General features: G+C 36.0%; 1 protein-coding gene across 3 annotated transcripts in view; it reads left to right on the forward strand.

The window, feature by feature from the left end:
* Positions 1 to 3,731: 3,731 nt before the first annotated feature.
* LOC138693957 (uncharacterized) overlaps positions 3,732 to 23,853 on the forward strand; it is a 130,706-nt gene continuing 110,584 nt past the window's right edge. For all 3 annotated transcript variants that reach the window (XR_011330640.1, XM_069817687.1, XM_069817688.1), the window contains exons 1-4: positions 3,732 to 4,144; positions 5,477 to 5,737; positions 16,534 to 16,629; positions 21,632 to 21,754. The gene's annotated coding sequence lies outside the window, so the exon portion shown is untranslated. The remainder of the gene's footprint in view (positions 4,145 to 5,476; positions 5,738 to 16,533; positions 16,630 to 21,631; positions 21,755 to 23,853) is intronic.

Here is a 23,853-nt window from a genome sequence, read left to right on the forward strand (position 1 = left end):
TTTGGCCTTCAGCCCAGCCGGTGCGCTTTGTATAATGGGTGACACGGAGATTTACGACTACTTGTCTGGCCAGCAACATGGCCCGTCCTGAAGAAAATTCTTTCCTAAAAATTCTGCTTCGTCAATTCTTCTTCCCATATAGGTCCTATTATGTTTTATGTTTTTAATTTTTGTGCTGATATCTTCATTCCTTTAATTTTTTATTCTTCTGGCCACAATTTTGCTGTTCCTCATAGGAAAATTCTATTAAAAATTAATACTATGAAAGCAATGGAAAGAAAGTTTGATATTCCGAACATAGTCTTTTTAGTGGAAGTTGAATGAATTTTTGCCTTTCCTCAGTCTGTTTTCGTCGTGTTTTGTGTCGGTAGGCCTATGTCGAGCTATTCAGTTATGATAGGCCTAATTTTTAAAATATAATTTATTTTACTTATCACTTTATTAGGTGAAGATATTAAGTGCATTTCAGTTTTTAATTAATTTCTAATAAGTGTGTTAGGACCTAACATATAGTTTTTGTATATGTGTAAATGAATCCGTTCAATGACACAGTGTGTACATTAATTCAAACCTCGTTTAATCGCTGGTGTGAGCAGTATAAGAGATATCTATTGTTTCTAGACAGAACTCAACCAATTTTAGACATAAACTGTAAAAAGTTAAACTCACAAGCTGGTAAATCATACGAACTTAATTTTACAACTTCATGGTACCGCAAGCATCACTGAGTGGTTGTGTGGGAGCCACTGCATTGAAATACTATTTTGTTAGTCATGCCTACCACTTGGAGTTAAAAAACATGTGTGGAATGAAACTGGATTCAGTGATTTTATAAAATAATGTTAGTCTTGCTCTACAAAAACATGAAAATTCGGCGGAACATTTTTTTAAAGCGCGTGCTGCAGTTCAAAAATTTACAGAAAAATATGAACACTATTGGGAATAACCTGAAAAAAAAGCTAGGCTATTGTTAGTGCAATACATTGAAAATGTTTGTTTAAACAGACATGTTATGCGGTCAGTCATCGACACTGCTTTGTATTTAAGCAAGCAGGAATTATCATTTCGGGGCCATGACGAAAGCACTTCTTCGCTTAATGTGGAAATTTCAGATGGTCTACTGCACTATGCTAGAATTTTGAACGTAGCAAAAAGTAGAAGTGAATTCTCAGGGAGAAAGTACAGACTGCGGCTACAGTGGAAAAAGTGATGTAGAACATGATCGTAATTACAGGATATTGTTCTTCGTCAGCCTTGCTGATACTTCCAAATTTGACAATTACCTTACTTACTTACTTACTTACTTACTTACTTACTTACTTGCTTTTAAGGAACCCGGAGGTTCATTACCGCCCTCACATAAGCCCGCCATCGGTCCCTATCCTGAGCAAGATTAATCCAGTCTCTATCATCATATTTCACCTCCCTCAAATCCATTTTAATATTATCTTCCCATCTACATCTCGGTCTCCCTAAAGGTCTTTTTCCCTCCTGCCTCCCAACTAACACTCTATATGCATTTCAGGATTCGCCCATATGTGCTACATGCCCTGCCCATCTCAAACGTCTGGATTTAATGTTCCTAATTATGTCAGGTGAAGAATACAATGCGTGCAGTTCTGCGTTGTGTAACTTTCTCCATTCTGTAACTTCTTCCCTCTTAGCCCCAAATATTTTCCTAAGCACCTTATTCTCAAACGCCCTTAACCTATGTTCCTCTCTCAAAGTGAGAGTCCAAGTTTCACAACCATAAAGAACAACCGGTAATATAACTGATTTATAAATTCTAACTTTCAGATTTTTTGACAGCAGACTGGATGATAAAAGTTTCTCAACCGAATAATAACAGGCATTTCCCATATTTATTCTGTGTTTAATTTCTTCCCGAGTATCATTTATATTTGTTACTGTTGCTCCCAGATATTTGAACTTCTCCACTTCTTCAAAAGATAAATTTCCAATTTTTATATTTCCATTTCGTACAATATTCTCGTCACGAGACATAATCATATACTTTGTCTTTTCGGGATTTACTTCCAAACCTATCGCTTTACTTGCTTCAGGTAAAATTTCCGTGTTTTCCCTAATCGTTTGTGTATTTTCTCCTAACATATTCACGTCATCCGCATAGACAAGCAGCTGATGTAACCCATTCAATTCCAAACCCCCTCTGTTATCCTGGACTTTCCTAATGGCATACTCTAGAGCAAAGTTAAAAAGTAAAGGAGATAGTGCATCTTCTTGCTTCAGCCCACAGTGAATTGGAAACGCATCTGACAGAAACTGACCTATACCAACTCTGCTGTACGTTTCACTGAGACACATTTTAATTAATCGAACTAGTTTCTTGGGAATACCAAATTCCATAAGAATATCATATAAAACTTCTCTCTTAACCGAGTCATATGCCTTTTTGAAATCTATGAATAACTGATGCACTGTACCCTTATACTCCCATTTTTTCTCCATTATCTGTCGAATACAACATATCTGGTCATTAGTCGATCTGTTACGCCTAAAACCACACTGATGATCCCCGATAATTTCATCTACATATGGAGTTAACCTTCTCAAAAGAATATTGGACAAAATAGACTTCTTCGTGACACAAAGATGTATTTGGAGAAGTGTATAAGTTATATTCCCTCATTTTAATACTACCGTCTTACTAGCGTACCGGTCGAGAGGAGCTTCTCGTGTTTAAAACGAATAAAAACAAAACAAAGAAACTCAATGTCACAGTAGAGACTGTCAGCGTTAGGGAATATTTCGCTCCAAAAAGATATGTTGGACAAGATGATGGAATCACAGCCCCTCCATGAGAACGTTATTGGCAGGTTCGCGGCCCTGAAGCTATGGAGGATCAACTTAGAGCAAAGATAGGTAAGCAATAAGCATATGAAGAGTCCACTGCAAGAATGATGGATGTCACTTTCTTGTCGGAAATGAACCAAGACTGTTAATGTATAGCTTAAGACATATAGACTGTACATAGAGAGTTATATGGCATTAACATTGATAGTCATTGTCCAGTAATGATCGGAAAATCACAGTTAAGCTTTGATCGCTAAGCATTTCAAACTTTCAATTGCTTCTCCTGAAAAATATATTCCAAATGACATCCATCATTCTTGCAGTGGACTCTTCATATCTTAATTGACATGTACCGGTAAGTGCATTGATAACTGGCAGAAATAAATACCATTAAATCACTTTCACGATTGAAGGGCATGGGAATTTATGGGAGAGAATTACTTTAGTTACATAGACTTCCGATTATCAATGCAAAGGGAAGTCTCTAGTGAAAATTTGGTCAAAATCTGAAAAAAAGTCGAAATTTGTTTTTTGCCATAAATATTATCTTTGGTTCATGGCCGATTCATTTCTACTACATTTTTTAATGTAGCGCCATTTTTAAAGCTCCGTGCGCATCCCTTAAATGTCCGCTGCAGTGGGCGGTTCTCTGTTGTTCGCATTCTCAACATTCTGTGTGATATATTTCAAATTCGGCGCAGATTTTTCGAGTGTATATGAAGAACTATATACTTCTCCCATCTAGTGGTGTACTGGCAGCACTACTTGCAGCTGGGAGGAAGCAGATCTTCTTTTGTTGATACTTGATATCCGGTTGGCGGTTTTAGTTTGTTTACTATTTGTGGGAGCATGCACGTGAGATAATTTCAACGTGTTTTATAATATTTTACTCAGTGACTGTGGTTTTATTGGTATTTATAGTGTGTATATATATAGTATTTTGTAGTTATATATAAAATGATTTATAAGATTCACATATATATGTATTAGTAATACATACAAAGTTAGTAGGGTCTAGGCCTAAATTAATGTAGGTCATTCTAGTAATTATAGTGTTGAGATTACAGCATGGGAAGATTATCTAGAAGTCGTGCACACAAGAAACGCCCCTCTAAAAGGACACGAAAAGCGCAGCATGCTGTAAAATGCAAATTTGCAAAACAATGTGCTGCAGAAATTAGGCCTAACCTCTATCAAGAGCAGCCAGGTGTATCTAACCTCCCTAATTGTCAGGCAGGTCCATCTGCTATCCATGAGCCTTAGGAAATGTCATCCACCTCTGTATCAACAAGCGCCAAGAAGCTAAAGATGTTTGAAACCACTTCTGCAGGTGAGATTGGACAAGCATTTTCTTCAGATTATTTGTTAGTTCATAAAAATGTGTGGGGTGAACTGTTAAAAAATCTGAAGTGTCATGAATGTGACAATACCGCTTTATAAATGCAAATGAGGGAGAACAATGGGTTTGCAACCAAACTAGTGGTAAAATATATTGCCTGTGGTACAAACTGTGGTGAGACCTTCAGTAGCCCACAGACAATATCTGATAGTAAGAGACCACCATTTGAAGTAAATAAAAAAATGGTTGAGACCTTTGTTAGCACTGGTTCAGGTTATTCTGCTATGCAGACATTCTGCTCTGTGAGTGGCATGAAAGGTATGGCAATAGGTACATATCAAAGTCATCTTCACAAAATTGCTAAAGAAACAGATTGCTATAACCAAAAAATCCTCTCCCGGTCTCTCAGAGCAGTATGACAAGCTCACGAAGTATGTGACCCTACACTGAAATCCAGCAATGTAATGGACATAGCAGTGTCATATGATGGTAACTGGTATAAACGTGGCCATATTTCACTGTATGGTGTAGGGTTAGTAATAGATGTATTGACTTCCAAAATTTTGCCATGCATGTTCTTTCACTGCTGCTGATCTAGGTCAAAATTCTCCAGAATACAGATTTTGGTTAGATGGTCATGAAAAATCTGGGGAGTGCAACAAAAATTACACAGGTAGCTCCAATACTATGGAGATGGTTGCAGCAGAGAGGCTATGGTTGAGGACTGAAAATGAATGTAGCATGTGATACACTACAATACTCTCTGATGGGGATGCGAAGACATACCAGCATTTGTCAAAACTGGCTGTGTATGGAGCAGATGTTGCAATAAGTAAAGAGGAATGCATCAATCATGTTGCAAAGAGAATGGGCACTGGTTTGAGAAATTTAGTAAAAGAAAATAAATCTCAAGGTGTTAAGCTTGGCGGGCGGGGTGTTGGAAAATTAAATGAAAATGCAATTGTAAATGGGATGCCTGATGTCAGAGCAATAGGGAGGGGGATTGTTGCAACCTTGGCACATTCAGTGTCGACAGATGAAAAGCCTCATCACGACAGAAGTCCAACTGGACTGGACTTTTGGTGTTTTATAACCGGAGTAAGGCAAAGGGAGAGGAGCCTCATAGTCACCAGAACATGAACTCCAGTTATCAGAAGCAACCCTAATAACACTGTTACCCCTTTACGAACGTCTGTCCAGTCCTGAAGTCTTCAGCAAATGTACACGTGGCGCTACCCAGAATGTGAATGAGTGTCAATTCTCTTATATGGAGAAAATGTCCTAAAGACACATTTGTCTCAAAAATCAAAATTAATATTGCAGTGGCAAGTGCAGTTGCTGAATTTAATATGGGGTGCCTGCAAAGTCAACTTGTAAAAATAACAATTGGGGAGGGGAAATTGACAGAGGCAGCAAAGAATATTCTGGCTAGGCGGGACAGAAAGCGTACTCATACGAGTGAATGGAAAAGGGCAGAGAAACAAAAAAGTGCACAATGAACTAGAAAATTGAACAAAGGTGCAGCAGAAAAGAAAGAAAAGAAAAAGGAAGGCCAAACATATGGTGCTGGGCTGTTCTAGTTATGTAAGTACATTATATGCATGTCTTATTTTAAAAAATTGCCTCTATCTTAAAACTACATTTTTATACCTTCAAAATGCTCTGTGACACATAATTTTCATCTGATTGTTTTCAAATTTGGAAGACACACACTTCGAAAGCTGCTTAAAAAACTGTAGTTTTCACTCTTTATGTAGAATTAAAAATATTCCTGTTAATGGTTGTTAAAAGTCAAAATATGCAAAATTTTCAGCGGAATGGGCAGCACACAATTAATATTTTTTTTATTTCAACATAAAGTGATTGAAAGTTGAAATGACAACTTGGAATTATTAATAAGTGTATAATAAAGTAGGAAAAAAAAATTTACGGCCTATACTGAAAATGTGATTGACGTAGAACATTTTGAATTTGCATATCATATCATAATTAAAATGTTGATAACTCAGAAACTATTTGTTCGATTGAACTGAAATTTTGCACAGAATGTTGATTTATTACATTCCTTCAGCAGTATGAATTTCATAAAAATTCGGTAAAAACCGAGTCATATGCCTTTTTGAAATCTATGAATAACTGATGCACTGTATCCTTATACTCCCATTTTTTCTCCATTATCTGTCGAATACAACATATCTGGTCAATAGTCGATCTGTTACACCTAAAACCACACTGATGATCCCCGATAATTTCATCTACATATGGAGTTAACCTTCTCAAAAGAATATTGGACAAAATAGACTTCTTCGTGACACAAAGATGTATTTGGAGAAGTGTATAAGTTATATTCCCTCATTTTAATACTACCGTCTTACTAGCGTACCGGTCGAGAGGAGCTTCTCGTGTTTAAAACGAATAAAAACAAAACAAAGAAACTCAATGTCACAGTAGAGACTGTCAGCGTTAGGGAATATTTCGCTCCAAAAAGATATGTTGGACAAGATGATGGAATCACAGCCCCTCCATGAGAACGTTATTGGCAGGTTCACAGCCCTGAAGCTATGGAGGATCAACTTAGTGTAAAGATAGGTAAGCAATAAGCATATGAAGAGTCCACTGCAAGAATGATGGATGTCACTTTCTTGTCGGAAATGAACCAAGACTGTTAATGTATAGCTTAAGACATATAGGCCTAGACTGTACATAGAGAGTTATATGGCATTAACACTGATAGTCATTGTCCAGTAATGATCGGAAAATCACAGTTAAGCTTTGATCGCTAAGCATTTCAAACTTTCAATTGCTTCTCCTGAAAAATATATTCCAAATGACATCCATCATTCTTGCAGTGGACTCTTCATATCTTAATTGACATGTACCGGTAAGTGCATTGATAACTGACAGAAATAAATACAATTAAATCACTTTCACGATTGAAGGGCATGGGAATTTATGGGAGAGAATTACTTTAGTTACATAGACTTCCGATTATCAATGCAACTAGCCTACATGAGCTTTGAAAACCTTGCAACAATTTTGTGCTTCACCTACTTTTTCAGGCACGAGCCGCTACTGCTGTATACACCCCATAATAATAATTAGGCTTTGTAATTCAGCTACCTATAAACTGGAATGAGGTTGTCTGATACAAAGTACATCACAGCGCAGGTACAGATATGTTCGTATACAAAATAGTTACGCATCCTCTCCTCTCATCCTCTAGTACAGCGGTGACCAAAGTGGGTGTCGTGATTACATCGTGTAATCATAGACATTCAAACGGGTACGAGGAGCTTACTGTACATTGCTGTGTGTTTCATTCACGTACTGAAGGCAAGCAGTGGCGGTATCATGTCGCTCTACAAACTGTGTCTCTACAAGCAATAAGAGGTGGTATCGTAAAGAATGAAGAACGTTTTTCTTGTTCTTTCAGACAAAATGTAATAGGCTATTATGTTTACTTTGCTCAATGGTTCAATTAGGAGAATGTATATAGAAACATTAATTGCCACGCTGAATAATGTATTATTATTATTATTATTATTATTATTATTATTATTATTATTATTACTGACCACTAAGTATGTGTTTCTATAATTCTTCTGTACGTGCATGAATATTGATATTTTTAGATCTTCTCCCTAGAAGGGTAAAATTATTAGGTTTTATTTCAATTTTAATCTTCTTAATCTTTAGATGAGGGTAACTGTTACAACTCTAAAAATTTCCTACTAGGACATAAATGCACATATAACAGTTTTAAAGTTATGCTATTTAGTTTTTTTTTTTTTTTTTTTTTTTTTTTTTTTTCAATTGGAAAGTGTTATATTTTACAATGTAACAGTTTTCCATTCTCAACTGTTGCTAAAAGCAATGTTCCATTTTGACTTGTAACACTTTCGCACTGAAAATATCCATGCTTCGAGTTTAGATTTTGCACACCTTGCAGTACTTACAATAATGGTAGCATAATGCTGCCTGCATTGTGTTAAACATAATGTTGTTATTAATTTTGTCTTCACCATCGATGTAGTATTGAAATATTAATCATCGTGCATATTCTTACACATTAGTATTTAATTCACTTTAATCCTTCATATTTTATATCCCTAAGAAAGTTCAATGTTGTATATATACTGCATATAAGAATAGTACAGAAACAGAGAAATTAAACCTGCAAGAAAGTTATAATAGAGATATAAAGAAGAGAAACATCAAGGGCTACAAAGACTAAAGATATTGAATCAGCAAAACAGGCTCCAAGCAAAGTTTTGTGCTACTCTGATCTTCAGGTCGTAGGCTACTTCTTTCATCTTGTGGTGAGTGTTCATCTTTATATTATAAAAGAAAACTGTCTGTTACAAACTCACAATATATGAATATGACCACCTCTGTGGTGAGGGTTTTCCTCAACCGTAAGCCAAATGCCAGGAGATTCGGGCCACAATGTCTCTGAATATCACCGGTCTCATTCATCATCGAAATCTTTTCCATAACCACTGCCTGCTGGATCACATCCTTTGGCTGCATAACTGCCTGCTCATTCCTCTTCCTTAGCATTGAGTTTCGCGTGGACATTATTGTCCAGTTTCGAAAGTAACTGTCGTTGAATTGGCTGTACTAAATGTGTAGAATTAATTATACTGTCTTATTTGACATCTTAGAAGTAATTACAGTGTTTGTCAGTTATTGTTTATTAATGATATGATTTTCTTCTTTAAAATAGGCTACATTGGAAGAAAGGAACATTCGGTTTGAAATACATTTAATTTTGTGAGATATAAAACTTGGTTTCCTGAAATAACAATATTAATTATATTTGCAATGGTGTCTTGTTGTGTCCCTTTCTGCAAAGCGCACAGAGGAAAATTGAAATTCAGAAGATTATCATTTCATGAATTTTCATCTAATAGTGAGCTGCGGGAAAAGTGGTTAAAGGTTAAATATTATATCAAGAGAAGGTGACAAAAGAGGAAGTAAGTGGATTCCTTCTGATCGTTCATGTGTGTGTAGTTTACACTTCAAACAAGAAGATTTTAAAGAAGATACAAAATATAGGAAACTGAAAAATTTGTCGATACCAAGTATATTTCCTGGATATCCTTCATACAAGAAACCTTCTAACAAGAGGAAGAGAAAAGTCAGAAACTCAAGTTCATCATTCTCCGAGAAGAACAACGTCTCAAGATTGGCTGCACAATGTCAGGAGGACATTGAAGCCGAATATCGTGAGAAAGACATAGAAGCCGAAATTATAAAAGACAAAGGCAGATGTAAACGTATATTCCAGACATATTGCTGTTCAAGTAAGTACTGTAAGATTAAGTGAACTGGAATACCATAAAAAATTAAATAAAAATCTTCGAGCGAAAGTGTACAGACTCGAAAACAAAATTGTGGAAATAGAGAAGGAACTTCAAGAGGCGAAGGAAGAAATTAATAGCTATACTGAGACAAAGTCAGTAAAAGGTAAAAGGTAAAGGTATCCCTGTAATATGCCATGAAGGCACTTAGGGGACATGGAGGTATAGCCCCATGGTTTCCATGACCTCGTCACTAGAATGAGGTGGTGTGGTCGGCACCACAGGAAAGACCTGTTAATTTTATAGGAGGATGAGTGAACCTCAGGTCCGTTCTGAAAGTTTGGCAACAAGAAAAAATCCTGTCACCACCTGGGATCGAACCCCGGACCTTCTAGTCCGTAGCCAGTTGCTCTACCAACTGAGCTACCTGAGAGAAAGTCAGTAGATAACAGGAAGGAATCAGCACATGATGGCTACAAAATGGCTGCATATATATACTGGATCAAATTAGAAATTAAAAAAAAAATCGTCCAAAATGGTCCGAGCCAATTATTCGGTACTGCTTATGTTGGCGAATATCGCCTCCTAAAGGCTACGACTTTGGAAGAAATTTGAAATTAATACAAGCACCGTTGCGCAGCATATTAGATAGGCATATGGGCTCAACGGAATATGGCATTGGTGTTTCCCCTTTAATTAAACAGACACTTAAGTTAGAAGCCACAAAATTGAATGAAATTGAGAAAGTAGTTTCTCTTATATGCGATGAAATGGCAATAAAAGAAAGCTTGCTTTATAATAAAGAAAAGGATAAAATTTTTGGTTTAGTCGAAGCTGAAGGAGTTTCTAATAAAGAAATAGGAATAAATCCCGTCTTAGCCAACAAACTTCTGTGTTTAGTTATTCATGGATTATTTACCAAGTACACAATACCGGCAGCATATTTCATGGTACGAAATTTGCAAGGAAATGATCTGCTCTTATTAGTTCAGCAAGTGTTGAAAGCTGTAAAGACTTGGATTTCATGTGCTTTGGCTTGTAACTGATAACCATAGAACTAATACTGCTATGTTTAAGGGTTTAGGCAGCGGAGATCTACAGCCTTGCGTAGCACACCCATGTAACTTGCAACATAATTTATATTTAAGTTTTGATTACTGTCACATCATCAAAAACATCCGTTCACAGTTTCTAGACCAGGATATAGCAGACAGAGAAGGAATGATCAGTTCAAAATTCATCAAGGAAATATACAGGATACAAAAGGACTTAGCTGTGAAACCCATTCGATTTCTAATGAGGAAGCATGTCGAACCCAGTTCCTTTGAGGAAATTAACGTTCTTTATGCTGTACAGACATTTTCACTGGAAGTTACAAGCACTTTGGACTATATGAAGGACAATCATATAGTCCTACGTCTGACATCTCGGGTAAATTTTTCAGAAGCAGGACCAACAATACGTTTCATGAAAAATGTGTACAAATTTTTTACTGTACACAACATAAGCGATAAATTATCTGTTTACAGTATTTTACTCGGCATTTCTTTTCTGGGACGGGGGAGAATTTTTTAATGAGCGCAAAATTTATCACACTTCAAATGGGCCTTTTATATATGGGGAAGTTACTTTGTGGCAATACTGAACTTAATAAAACAGTAGACCAAGTGTCCGTATAACAATTTCATGGATTGGAAGATACTGCAGGAAGATACCACATACTGTCGTTAATTCAAACCGTGATTTCCAATAATCTTGTAACTCGGTTAAAGGAAGCATATATTTTTTCGTAAATATGTTTAAACTTGTTGAAATATTTTATATAAGTTTCAAATATTATTTTTATTACGTTAATTGATTTTAATAATAATTTTAGTAAATGCCTAAAGCAAGTATAGGTCTACTTGTTTGGATGTAGTATCGCTTAGAAAAAAAATTAAGTTTTAATTTCAGTATTAATAGTATTACATATTAAGCATTGCGGAAGGATTCGGACACCCGGGCCATCGTTTCCATAAGCCCTTGTCTCTTCTAGTACCTAAGACTTCGTAATAATAGTTATTTTAGGGTATTCTGCATATATTGATAATGTTAATAGTGGTGGGCACTACCTGCCACCTAGTGGCAAAATAACTTTTTTCAAGACTCGCACATAAGCGTTGATTGAGCAGGCAGTGTAAACAGCCATAGGATGTGATCCTGCAGGCAGTGTCCATAACAAATCAGTAATACATATACAGTCGCCATCTAGTTCACAACAATAGAACTAGTCTCAACAATAGTACACAGGCCTTCGGATTTCACCCAGAAGATTAACTCACGATGTGACCAAAGATGATAAAGCGAGTATAAATAATTGGAGGGGAAAATATATATATGAATGACATCACAAACAGCCAGGGCCATTGTTATTTTTGACATGAGGGCTTGGCCAAAAGAAGTTCAAATCAGATTGACACATGTCTCTATAAATTTCTTACTTGTTTGCCAAACACAGTAACAAACCAGGTAATTTTGTTTTTAGACAGTTGTGCTGGACAAAACAAGAACAAATTCATTTCCTCATTACTTTTGTACTGCGTAACTAACCTGAATCATATAATGTCATAACTAGGGAAAGGAAGTTCATGCATTTGCATATTTGTTCTCTATCGTTGTGTGAATATGCTGAAAGATTATCTACATGAATCACAAATTTCTGAATACAATGATATTACTTTTATTGTGCATAAAAGTGCATATTTTGCCTTTTATTTTAACATTTATGCAGGGAAACTCCATATTATGAATGTTTATTTGTCTTTCCCTCATTTTTAAAAGTGTGTAACCTCGTAAACAAGACTAATTTATGTTTATGAATTTTGAACGTAACGATGACGCCTTCATGGGAAGCCTCTCAAGTTAGCAATTTGTATTCCTTTATTGCAGTCTTTAGCAGATTTCGATAGAACAATGTCCAGTTTAACATCAGTTCCAGGAAATGTAGGAGATAAGTGAACGAGAAAACAGCAAATATTCTTTCCAAAAACCCTGGCTATTATCAGCTTAAAGAAATTCAAGATATAGCCTACTCGAAGGAAAAACACCCCAAAAACCAACAAAATTTCTATAGAACAGCTCCCAGATTTTGTGCAAACCCCTCTTACTTTTTGTGACGTAGAACGAAGTTTTTCGCGCTACAAAGCTATGCTGAGAGACGACAGGCGAAGAATGACAACAGAAAACATACGTCACTGCTTAGTTGTGAACTGTAACAGCATAAATGGAGCATACAGCAATGAGGCAACCACTTCAAAATCCATAGACTAAACGTAAGTTACCTATACCTTATTATTCTGTTAAAATAATCTCTCAGACTGATAATGCATATTTTGTAGCATATTTATCTATTTTTACGGCATAAATGCATACATATTCTTCACGTTTTCAGGGCATGAACTTCCTTTCCCTGGTCATAGCACAGAAATTTTTAATCACAGGTCATACCCAGAATGAGAATGACTGTGCATTTTACTATTGAACGGTGGGGGTGGGAAGAGTTCTTAAAGGAGGACCTATTATACTGCCAACGACGCAATAGGTACCAGTACTGAAATTGGTCAAGAGAAAAGGCAATACCCTATGTACAAAGTCAATGAACTAGATACACCAGACATCTTAGATTTGAAATACTTAACACAACAAATGGAAAATAATTTTTCCAGAAATGAAAATAGTGATAATGTAAACTGGTCTAAGATGAAGACCGTGGAGGTTAGAAAACAGGATCCTTTCGCCATCTCTTTTAAGCACTCCTATGAACAAGGTGATTTAAAAAAAAACAAGTATTCGACAAAAAAGGAAAGGCAAGTCTTCTTTAGCAATACTAAAGCCAGCATTTTCTTCGCCTCCAGGGATAATTGCGGAGGGGGGGGGGGGATGGGGGAATTTGCTTGATGTTTGTAAAAGTGGTATCATTCTAAGCATCCATGCTCAATTTTTATAAAACTTTGAAAGTTTCCAATGGTGTTGAAGAAAATAGAGTTACATTTGACTAACAAATAAACACATGCTTTTTCTCACTACAAGATGCAATTTATTTATTATTATTATTATTATTATTATTATTATTATTATTATTATTATTATTATTATTATTATTGTAGTCATCCTGGTTGGTGTAATTTATTTCTTTTTATTGTTGTAATAATCCTGATACCAACCAATCTCATTTTGTTTCCAAATCTATATTTGACATATTTTTCCATTGCATTATCTGAACTTATTACATAGTCATATTAGGAAAAGCCTGTTGCAAATAATAAAATATTATGTAATACAGTTACAGTATATCTCAGAAGTTTTGTCTGGATATTTTAATGCGAAAGTATTGCAACTAAAAAAAAAGTCACATAAAAATTACATAAAATAAATACCGACAAAATTAATTTTTTAATAAACTTCATCATCATCATCATCATCCTTCACGAATTAGGCCTCTGTAGACCTGTTTCGGCCCCATCTAGCAGTCTTCTTAAAGGTCTTCATGGTCGACGATGTCCTCTATGCTTATACTGCATCATAATTTTTGGGATTCTTGAATTTTCCATTCTTCTTACATGATCTAGCCAACTGAATTTGTATCTGCTAATTTTTTCTTCTACTGACTCTACTTCTAATTGTTCTAAAATTTCTTCGTTCCTTTTTCGGTCTAAAAGAGTATATCCTGCTGTCCTGAAAAATTTCATTTCCTTTGCTTTGATTCTGTTCATGTCTCTTTTCTTTAATGTCCAAATCTCACTTCCGTATAAAAGGGAGGGTAATACTAGTGTATTATATATTTTTATTCTTGTAGATTTTTGTACTAATTTAGCTTTTACTGTATTGTTTATTATTCCTAGAATTTGTGTAAATTTGGTAATTTTCTTGTTCACATCTTTTTCATTTTGATAAAATATTTCACAACCCATCCTCACCTTCTCGTGGTCCACCCTGTTTCTACCAACGATGAAATGGCGACCGAGTCACAGCAGTATAACTGTTTCATCAAATGCAAAGGAAATGCTGCATTACAAGCCTGTCCAGAGGCTAAAAGTAGCAGCCCCACTACTGGACTACCTAACGATAAGGCTAGTAACCTATCTTAGGGAAAATTACATTACTTTCAAGCCTCAAAAAAGCAGTATAAGGATTTAATAAACTTCTATAACAATAATTAATGTATATACCAATTTTAATTGATGTGAGATGATTATCTGATTTACCATCTACAATGGAAACTTTAGGAAAATGTATTATACATCTTTCGCGTGTTAAATATTTTAGTACCTGGTTAACTAGTTTCAGAGTTCTGAAGATGGCCCATAACAGGCTGATACTAGTTAACCAGGTACTGTAATATTTAACACACAAAACATCATAATACATATTAGGAAGTGATATAGTATTAAAAGTTGTGTAATCAAAATGGAAAACTTTAAATGGCTCTACTGAAAAATCTCTATTTTTGAGTTGTAACAGTCTCGTTCTGAGTCATCAAGTTATTTTTCAATATGATATCATTAAAAGCGACATACGCAGCAGATTAAATCGGTTAAGGCACTTGCCTGCCGATCCTGAGTTGTGCTCGGGCGCGGGTTCGATTCCCGCTTGGGCTGATTTCTGGTTGGGTTTTCCGAGGTTTTCCCCAATCGTAAGGAAAATGTCAGGTAATCTATGTCGAATCCTCAGTCTCATCTCGCCAAATACTGTATCTTCTCACTATCACCAATTCCATCGACATTAAATAACCTCGTAGTTGATACAGCGTCGTTAAATAACCAAGTAAATAAATATGCAGTAGATTAGCTGATTTTCATTTAGTATGCCAATTGAAACTATGTTCAGCTATTCACCCCGATATTGACAAACTGGGGAAAGCTAAAAGGTACTAGCATTCCTCTTCAGAACATGTGCACCACGAATAATAATATTATGCGACTGTCTCTATTATATTATTATACGGAAGGCATTCTGGACTCTCAAGTTTATCATACTGGAGAGAACACTCAGCAAAAAACTCAGAATAGAAATATTGGAGACCCGCGTAACTCCTGTACTGTTATATGGGTGTCAGACATGGTCTCTCACTGCCAAACTTCGTCTCCAAATATGCCAAAGGAAGATGCTGAGAAGGATACTAGGCTTATCACTGAGGGACAGAGTTCCAAACGAAGTGCTACAAAATATGTCAGCAATTAAAGATCCAGCACTGCAAGCCACCAATACCAAATGGAAGTGGGGAGACCATGTTGCAAGACTTAGAGATGGAAGATGGACGCAGAAAGTCACACTATGGGACCCCCGCATTGGCAAGAGATCAGCAGAAGACCAAGAAGAAGATGGACCGACCTCTTCAGTGAACGAGTAGGAAGCCATTGGTCAAGCAGAGCAAGAAATAGGGAAGACTGGAAAAACCTAAGAAAACAAGTGAACAGTGACTAAAACCAGTGCGACAGAAACAAGTGAACAATATCAAAACACTGCAGAATGTGAACCAAGTGAACAATTTCAAGCATGTAAACACCTCTTATGGGGAGTAGCTCACAGCGTGAGACAAATAGAGCTCTCCCTCTATAGGAGGAGGCCTTTGCCCTTAACAGGACATTTTTAGATTAATCATTTCATTTCAGTGTTCTGTATTGCATTGTGTTACTTACAAACCGCCTTCAAATACGCCACTGGCGACGACATAGCCAGCGGTGAGTCAAAGTATATCTCACCCCTACTTATGAGTTTCGCATCCCTGTACTAGACCCTTCAGATTCATCCACTTCATCTGATGAAGAACACATAATTTTAGAAATTTATCGAATAACTGTTTTCAAACATTCTTTTTCTGGCACAGATGGACCTATAAAATTGGCTCACCTCCTTCTTGTTATTTACTTACTGTTATCTTATTTATTTCCTCATAGATATAGTGCTACAGTGCTGGACGATCAATAATATCTATTAAAATATTGTAGACCTAGATGTGAAATACTTTTTGTGGAGTGGCCAATGAGTATTATAATTACTCTTATTAAATTTGTAATATCAAATTCTGTATATTTTCAGAAACCTAATCTTGAACATCATACTTCACGTACCGGGACTTCTCATGAAATACCAGATAATAGTGACCGGATATTGACTTCTGATGAATATAGTCAGGTATGACCAACATTTTACAATATGACTCAATGAAAGTTCTTAAAATATTGGCTAATGTTGTATTAAGTTGTGAAATAAGAATATTAAAATTACCAACGTAATTCCAAATATGAAATAAAAATGTCATGAAAATGATGTTCTTTGCCATTATACAGCAAGGTATGTTAAATATTTGTCCATTGTAAAATTCTTGCAAATCCAGTTTTCTTCCATTGCAGTATTTTTTCTCTTTGCTGTAATCCTTCCCCGAGATGAATGATAAGAAAGATGATGGTTTGTTTTTAGCCTCCCCAAAAATATATATATAGACTGTTAAAATTTCTCTCACTTCAATTCCTCAGGATTTGTAAGAGGCTTCTCAAGACACATGCACGCACGCGCACACGCACGCACACACACACACACACACACGTGTTCTGCCCAAAGGCAGGCCTTTCACTGCAAACCCAGCATTCTCAAATCTTTCCTATTCTCTGCATTCCACTTAGTCTCTGCACATGATCCTTATGCAGTGACACCTCATATATTATTAAACTGACCTTTGAAATGACCTTAAAATTCAAAATATATCATTCAAAATATATCAATCAAAGTAAATTCATGATTAATATTTGAGGAGAAAAATTCGCTCTGGTGCCGGGGATCGAACCCGGGTCCTTGGTTCTACGTACCAAGCACTCTGACCACTGAGCTACGCCGAATTCAATCCACAGCACCGGATCGAATTCTCCTCCTTCAATGTTTCCCTTTGTGGCCTGACTGCAAGTTAGGCATATATGTTGACTAATATGTTCAATGTCAACTGCCATTATGCTAGGAGCGTACTCAGCTGAGTGACTTATTTGGCCGAGATTCAGCAGTTAAGTGCACAGTAATCTGTGCAGACATATGCACTGCTAGCTATGAGAATATTATAGATTTATTAATTTGTCATACAGAATATTCTCTGTAATATTGACAATTAATATTTGAGGAGAAAAATTCGCTTCGGCACCGGGGATCAAACCCGGGTCCTTGGTTCTACATACAAAGTGCTCTGACCACTGAGGTACACCGAATTCAATCCACAGCACCGGATCGAATTCTCCTCCTTCAATGTTTCCCTTTATGACCTGACTCCAAGTTAGGCATATACGTTGACGTATATGTCCAATGTCAACTGCCATTATACTAGGAGCACACTTAGCTGAGTGACTCATATCGTCGTTGTTTCTGCAATAACTCCTATGTGCAAAATACACAAATTTTCAGTAGGAGGAAAAAACACATTTATTCATCTTCATACGTATTGTGAATTCTTACATTTTCGAAAGGAAGAAATATAATTACATATAGGAGATTTTATTATTTGTTCTATCACTATTTAAGTTAATTTAATAGAAAAATAAATCTGAAAATCGATAAATATGTCACATAGGAGTTATTGCAGAAACAACGACGACATGTAGCTACACACAGGGTTGCCAGGTGATGAGTGATATTATGGTAACATGATACCGGTACTGAAGTTATCCTTTTCTACCAAAGATTATAATAAATTCTTACACTACGAAATATGCAGTTTGTATCAGAACTTTATTTTTCACTAAATAAACTCAACCTTAAACCAACAATTCTCTTTATGCCTCAAAACCTTTGATTAAACCAGTTTCATAATGTTGAAAAATTAGACAAGCTAAATGTACAAAATTGTGTTTGTTTTTGAGCAACATTAAACTGACACTGAGAATTTATTTTAACAATACGATAAAATTAAAATTCAGTCATTCAACATTATTCATCTCATATCTATATATAATCAGCTCATGATCTTTGTTATTCTATCAGAATAAATCACAATCTTAACTAATCATTACAGCACGCAGACTTACGATGTGGATTCGTTTCAGCCTAGCAAAATCTTTAAGTGCCACGGCCGATCTTCACAGGAAAAGGAAAACCTCTTTTAGAATTTCAATAATTTCACCAAAATCCCACAATATGCACAAAAGAAAAACTCGGTGGGCTATAATTCAATTAGTTTTAGAGAAAAACCCAAGTACAGTGGCCAGTTTACCTTCACATCATGGGTTGAGATATAGGCCTATGGTTCCCAAACATGGACACCAAGCCTTTCCGGTCTGAGCTGATGGCTCCAGCTCTAGTCAGCTACTGTACAGACTGACTCAGTCTGCACCATCGAACTGGCGGCCAAAGGGCCATCGACGCATGCGCGTAGAAACGAGAAAACATATCAGAATTTACCACATCGAAAATCTTTCTCTGAACGCACATGCTCTAAAATTATAAATAAACAGCAATCACACATGTCATTACATCCTGCCGGATTACAAAGACAAATCATTCATACACATACCGTTACAATATCAATATTTACAAAGCAGGGGATGCTTGGATTGTTTTTTTTTTAACGGCAGGTCTGCAGTTCTTAACTAATCATGTACAACAGATGGCGAGGGATAAAGATTTTTGTTTGTCATGTAATTCAACGTTTTCGAAGTTACATGAAATTCTGTCCTAACCTTGTATGCATTAAAAGTAAATATGTTGGTTGCTACATTAACCATTTTTTTAGTAGGTTATTTTACGACACTTCATCAACATCTTAGGTTATTTAGCGTCTGAATGAGATGAAGATGATAATGCCGGTGAAATGAGTGCGGGGTCCAGCAACGAAAGTTACCCAGCATTTGCTCATATTGGGTTGACGGAAAACCCCGGAAAGAACCTCAACCAGGTAACTTGCCCCGACTGGGAATCGAACCTGGGCCACCTGGTTTCGTGGCCAGATGCGCTGACCGTTACTCCACAGATGTGGACTTAACCATTGTACAGTATCGTTTACTCTCCGTTGCTTACACTCCCACTCCCCTTTGCACTGCATATGTCTCGACATTGTGAATTTTCTCTCTTCATTCAATTGCACTTTGGAATTTTTTTCAATTTCACTTGTCGACTATTGATTGCTTCTCAGTTGGGATTATAGCCTGGTTCGTTACGAATCATTTACACAATTGTGAGCGTTCTATCACTTCGCAATCTCGAGTTACACTGCCAAGGCTACTATGGGACCTGCCAATTCGTGCCTAAACTTCCCCTCTACCGCAGTGAAGATAGATGATGTGACTCACTCAACTCAATGATACGTTGGATACATTTACCCTACTGTCGGTCTCCATTTACTTTATTGGAATGTGTCGCGTAGTTTAGGAATTATATGCATGACAATCTGGCCTGAAAATGTATCAACCGAATTTCTGGGATATTACTTAGTGTTGAACAGAACTTATACACGCTAAAAAAAATAAGAATGGCTTTAGTATAAATTTTCTGGCTTAAACACATTGGAGATTTGAAAGTAGGCTCTATTAATATCCTTCCAGCCTGTTACTGACCAGAAGAAACTAATACACAGGGAATAGGGGTTGCCAATTTCAGCTCTAGAACAAATATTCAACTCAATATCATTAAATGATACAGTGAGTCTACTAGAGCTTAATATTCATAGAGTGAACAGTAAGTAATATCCATAATTTCAGGGAGTTGTTTGAGATATTTCAAACAAAACAGTTTAATACAATTTTGCTCGTTTTTGCTTCCTTTTGGAGATAAAAATTTTTTTATATGAAACATTTCATAGCATGTTTTGAGAAAGCCACTGATTTAATCCCAATATACTCAGTCAATTTAAGAGAGCAATGAATAAAATTATGATAATGAATGATTGAAAGAATTTTAGTTTTGTTCTTCAAATGTGCACAAATTTAATCCGGATAAATGTAAGATTGTTGTTGTTTTCTAATGCCAGGCATATGACAATAAAGTCATTTGACCTCTTGCACTCCAATATTTTTCAAAGATATTATCATGGTCAGCCACTGAAGCACAGATTTTGAGGTGTTCCGAATCCATTTCTTGGTTTCAGTTGCACAATGGGCAGTTAGGGGACTGATATATTCCAATTCTATGCAGGTGTTTGGCCAAACAATCATGGCCTGTTGCCAATCTAAATGCAGCTACAGACGATTTTCGTGGTAAATCGGGAATTAACTGTGGATTATGATGCAGAGAGTTCCATTTTTTCCCCTTGAGATTGTGTTATCAAATTTTGTTTGTTGAAGTCTAAGTATGTAGATTTAATAAATCTTTTCACAGAGTAATACGTAGATTTAGTAGCAGGCTTGTTCTCTGGAGATCAAGGATCCATCGGTGTATAAATGAAGCCAGTTTTGTGGAGGGTACCTAATATTAATTGTCTCTAAAGACAATTGTTTCATTATTTCAGTGTTTACTTCTGATTTCAGTATTTCTTCTGTTAAATTTAGATTATATTCTATATGTAATAGAGTTAAAGGGTTTGGTTTAATTTGTAAGTTTTCTTTTAAATTCGGGATATTGATTTTCTGTTTTAATTCTTGAACCATGGATATGAAACTTTTTTGAGTTTTCAGTCTACAGAGAGGACTGTATGAATGCCAATTGTTTCCTGGGAATCTGATAAGTTTTTCATATTGAATCAGTGCTTTTTCTTCTATTGTCATTTTGATGCTGTTAATATTAGTGAGGAATCTCATAGAATCTATGGAGTTGTTTTGATTCCACCAGTAATGGCCTGTGAGCTTGGTTTTAAACATATTCTACTTCGTTTATGACAGGTGAAGTAATTAAAATTTCTCCGCAGTATGTCAGCACTGACTGTATAAACATTTTGAATGTAGTTTATAAAGTATTCCTGGAGCATCCCCAATTCTTTCCTGCTAGATTGTAAAATTCTTTTGCTGAACGAGAACGAGAAATTAATGATATTACTTATGGTTCAATCTGTATAAGGAGAAATACAGAAAATTGATTTAAAAAGCAATGGAATATATGAGGCACTGCGTATAGCAGGGGTGAACTCAACAAAGAATCACGATTTCAAGTTTGCTCCTAATACAACGTATCCACAATGCCTCATACTCTTTCCAGCATAATTATTACTATTTTCTTTTCTTCTTCATAGCTGCCGAGTGGTGCATTGCAGTTATCTGATTCAAAGGAGGATCTCCTATAAGATATTCTGCACAACAGTCTTGCTAAGGAAAACAAGGAGATTCTAAGACTGAGAAAAGTACTGGTATTGAAAGTAAGTAATACTTTAGTATATATAAGTTACATAAATCAAAATGTATGTTGCTGACAGACCTTTTATAAATGTTATAACACTGGCTCTTCATCTGACAAACATTTATTGAAATCAATTTTTAAACACATACTTCTTTACTTTGTAGACAAGATATATTCATATCAGCTTTGGGACTGTAAGCTCTCCATTAAGAACTTTATTTTATTTCACTTCCACAAGGAAATACGTATGTGTTATTATTATCTGCTTTATACCCACCTTCCTTTTAGTACATAATAATGAATTGACACACATATCAGTAGAGCCCGGATTTTATGTAATATGGAAATGAGAAATATGTACTGTACATAAAGTGGCAAAATATGTAGATAAATATGTAATAAATAGGGCAAGGTAATTAATGATTTTGCATCTTTTTCTTATGAAGGTTTAAACATTGCTAGCATATATGGAAATGTATGACATTAAAAACCGGGTTAAATAAAAGCAATTCGTTAGGGCATTTTTTTGCATTTTCTTAATTTTTTTACGGATGTCATTTTTTAGCAATTTTTAGGTCATTTTGAGCATTTTTTTACACTTTTTAGGAAGGCTGTGACATTATTTGTATTTGATTTGAGATTTTTATTATAATTCAGTATTTTCCTTGTCAATACAATTTCTTGGAATTAAGTAGATGTTTGCTAGCTTCTACCCCTATTTTTCAAGGTATGTGCATAATGAACTTGCCCACTTCTAGGAATTTTATTCAAATTCCTAGAGCGTATGCTAGCTTGTACCCCTATTTTTCAAGGCATAATGAACTTGCCCACTTCTAGGAATTTACCCACACTCCCACAGAGATTCCTTTCTCCAGGTAAACTGGCATTGTTATGCTGTTAATTGAGGTGGTCAGTTGTTTCTAGTCGTCTGTGTGAACAGGTCAAGAGCAAAATGCCTAAAGTAAAGGAAACTGCTAGTGTTAAATTAAAGGCATTTGTTTCAAAATATGGAGAAAATATTTTTTCAATGGACGGTCGTATTTTATTCTGCAAGATCTGTGATGTGAGAGTGGCTGCTGAAAAAAAGTTTATGATAGAACAACACATGTCACGGGAGAAACATAAACGTGGCCTGCAGAGACTTGAAAATAAATCCAGTGTAAACTTACAGCAAATGCTTCTGGGGGATACGTGTTCAACGTTTTCGCCATTTTGTGAGAAACTATGCGAAGCTTTTCTATCGGCTGATATTCCACTTCACAAACTGAATCATCCTAAGCTCCGAACTTTCTTAGAAGAGGAGACCGGAAAATTAATTCCAGATCCTAGAACATTGAGAAGAACATACATAGCTCGGTGCTATGACAAAACTTTGAAAAAAATAAGAGAAATGGTTGGAGAAAGAAATGTATTCGTATCCATTGACGAGACAACAGACTCTATGGGCTGTTATGTAGCTAATGTTATTGTTGGAGTTTTAGAAGCACGCAGCCCTGGAGAACAATTTCTACTACATTGTGAGCATCTGGACAAAGTCAACTGCTCGACGATCAGCTTAGTATTTGACCATGCATTGAGAATACTTTGGCCTGATGGGATTCGAAATTCCAATGTATTGCTTTTTATAACAGATGCAGCACCCTACATGATGAAAGCAGCTGCTTCTTTAAGTGCACTGTACCCAAAAATGGTACATGTGACGTGTTTAGCGCATGCATTACACCGGGTTGCAGAAGAAGTACGTGCAAATTTTCCTGAAGTGGATAAATTAATTGGATGCGTGAAGAAAGTATTCTTGAAAGTCCCCTCTCGAATTTCAGCATTCAAAACAGAAGCTCCAGAAATCCAATTGCCATTTTCACCTGTTTTGACTAGATGGGGAACATGGCTCCAAGCTTGCAGTTATTATTGCAAGAATTTCGATGTTGTGAAGAAAGTGGTTGATTCTTTTGATAATGGTGAGTCAGTGTCAATAAAAAAGGCGCAAGAACTGTTAGCTGATAAAGAAATTGCTGGTAAACTTTCTTACATAAATACTAATTTTGGATTCCTTCCTGATGTCATAACTGCACTGGCAAAATCCCAAGTGACATTAGTGGAACAGCTACAAATAGTGGA

This window comes from Periplaneta americana, unplaced genomic scaffold (genome assembly GCF_040183065.1).
Source record: "Periplaneta americana isolate PAMFEO1 unplaced genomic scaffold, P.americana_PAMFEO1_priV1 scaffold_26, whole genome shotgun sequence".
Lineage (NCBI taxonomy): Eukaryota > Metazoa > Arthropoda > Insecta > Blattodea > Blattidae > Periplaneta > Periplaneta americana.